Below are 2883 nucleotides of genomic sequence, written 5' to 3'. Positions count from 1 at the left end.
TATCTAGGCATATCGGCTCGTTCCCCCGTCGCCCTCGGTTTTAATTAGCCGAGGTGATCGAGGTTTTGCTCGACCGCATTTACGGCTCGTTCCCCCCGTCACTCCCGGCTTCGGCCGAAGTGATCGAGGTTTTGGCTCGACTGCATTTACCGGCTCGTTCCCCCGTCACTCTTGGCTTCGGCCGAAGTGATCGAGGTTTTGGCTCGATTGCATCTTTCGGCTCGTTCCCCCGTCACTCCCGGCTTTGGCCGAGGTGATCGAGGTTTTGGCTCGATTGCATCTTTCGGCTCGTTCCCCCGTCACTCCCGGCTTTAGCCGAGGTGATCGAGGTTTTGGCTCGATTGCATTTACCGGCTCGTTCCCCCGTCACTCCCGGCTTCGGCCGAGGTGATCGAGGTTTTGGCTCGACTGCATTTACCGGCTCGTTCCCCCGTCACTCCTGGCTTCGGCCGAAGTGATCGAGGTTTTGGCTCGATTGCATTTACCGGCTCGTTCCCCCGTCACTCCCGGCTTTGGCCGATGTGATCGAGGTTTTGGCTCGATTGCATTTACCGGCTCGTTCCCCCGTCACTCCTGGCTTTGGCCGAGGTGATCGAGGTTTTGGCTCGATTGCATTTACCGGCTCGTTCCCCCGTCACTCCCGGCTTTGGCCGAGGTGATCGAGGTTTTGGCTCGATTGCATTTAGCTCCCCCGGCGTCTTGACAGGGTCAGCTTCTCCTAGTGCTCCGTTCAAGCTTCTCCTAGTGCTCCGTTCAAGCTTCTCCTAGTGCTCCGTTCAAGTTTCTCGGAGTCACATTTTGGGCCCTGGTCTCCTGGACGGGTTCCGCCGCTCTTGTCGGTGTGACAGTGTGAGTCGGCGTACTACCAATTAGGTCCAGGGGTAGCTTTAGTTTTGCCGCATCAACCACATGTCCCATTTTGCCGCATCAACCACATGTCCCATGATGGTGACTTGGTCGGCGGGCAGCGGTGTAACTTGTTCCTTTGGCATCCCGTTCGTCGTATCAGTGACACGGTCGGTGGGGGACTGCCCGATTTCCGAGTTGTGGAATGTGTCGTCTTGGTAGAATTCATTTTCCACAAGCACCTTCTCTGGTTGTTTCGACATCTTCTTAGCTTTTTGGGTGGGTTTTTGTTTTGTGTTGTGAATGTGACTAGCTTTTAGTATCCACTTTCCCACAGATGGCGCCAATTGTTCCGGGTGTAATTCCAGAGCAGATATTCGTTACCACCCTTGGCTTGTAGAATAATGTCTTTGGTTGGATTCTTCTTTTCTTTATCGTTCCTCTCGGCCTCTCCTGCAACAACGGACAAACTGAGGGCTTGGCTTTGCGCCAAGCGTACTCACTCCGACGCTCAAGTCAGTAAACTTAAAGGATTAAGTTGTATGTTATTCAGAGCGATATATTGTAGAGAGATGAGGAAGATAATACCAGTTTATGTGTGATATTAGGTCAAGTTGATGGATTAGTTGGATTCTCTCCTCAATGAAGGTTGAGGAGTATTTATAGGCTTTCACCTTTTGTCACGTAGTGGCCAAGTGGCCAAGTGGCTAGCAGGTGGAAAGACGGATCTACCCCTCGGCCGAGGGGCCTATGGCAGGCCGGCGGGCTATGTTGACTCACCGCCGAGGGGTCTTGGATGTGAGTACGCGGGTATGTGTCCCGGCTGGCGGGTTACCATGCCGAGACCCAGGCTGACAGGCCGATGGGCTGCATCGGTTGGGCTGTCTAAGCCGTTGACTTGCTGTAGGTATCTTTGACCTTGCTCAGTATGTTGACTTGGTCAGCGGTGCAGAATATGCCCCATCAACGGCCAAAGGTCAAAGACCGTTCAACATTAAGCAAACGAAATCTGATTAGGTGATCACTGGGCAAATAAGTAAAAGAACTCAGAAATTCAAGAGTCAGGGCAGGGTAAGATAACTCGTGGAGCGTGAAAAGACCCTGCAGCCCAATCTCGTTAAACATACCAAACATAATATCATCGATCTTCAATGTGCGCAAAATTTCTCTGTCCACGCATCGGGTGGCACTCATAGACTTAGATAACAGGTATTCAAACCTGTCCTTCTGGGCTTTGTCGCGAAACTCGATAAATGGATAATCGTCTAAGGGGGACAAATCATCCTCCGAAGACACAATCGCCTCAGGAATTACTTCTGGCTGTTGAACCGGTACTCTCCTTTCTCTAGTCCGCTTATTACCTTGCCCGGAAGTTGACATTATCTACATAAGAACAAGTAGAAAATCAAACTTCAAATGTCCAAAAAAACAGTCCCGGTTTTGGCATTCATGGGTCCGAAAAATCAATTTTTAAGACTCCAAATGACAATGAAAGCATCCAAAAACTTAGGGGAACATGAGTATATATCAAATATTGAAGATTCCAAGCAATAGAATACAATTCTAACCAATTTAATGCAAAATTTCTACCCGGATTTTGAAGAACCCTAATTCCCAAATTAGCAAATTAGGCATGAATTTCAACAAATAAGGGGCTAGAAAGCAAGGAAATAGCAATTGTATACTAGCAAGGGAATATTTAACACAATAAACTCAAGATTTAAGCAACAAAAATCAGAATTTTCGAGACAAATAAGAGCAATTTCGTGACTTACCTGAGTAATTCAAGCAATGGAATTGAGAAAATAAGCACAAGAGAATGATTCAATCAATTAATAAGCAAGAAAGCACAAAGTTTTAGTGAGTTTTGATGATGATTATGATGAATAAAGAGAGAATGAGTAGTAGAGGAGGAAGGAATGCAGGAAGTATGTCGAAAAAGGAAGAAGAAAAGTGAAGGAAATAAGTGCAATTAAACACAAAACCGGCAAAAACAAAACGCGGAACCGGGTTTATTTTGGTTCCTCGATCGAGTCG

This window comes from Silene latifolia, chromosome 8 (genome assembly GCF_048544455.1).
Source record: "Silene latifolia isolate original U9 population chromosome 8, ASM4854445v1, whole genome shotgun sequence".
Classification (NCBI taxonomy): Eukaryota; Viridiplantae; Streptophyta; class Magnoliopsida; order Caryophyllales; family Caryophyllaceae; genus Silene; species Silene latifolia.
The sequence above is the reverse complement of the archived record's forward strand: the minus strand, read 5'-3'. Positions refer to the sequence as shown.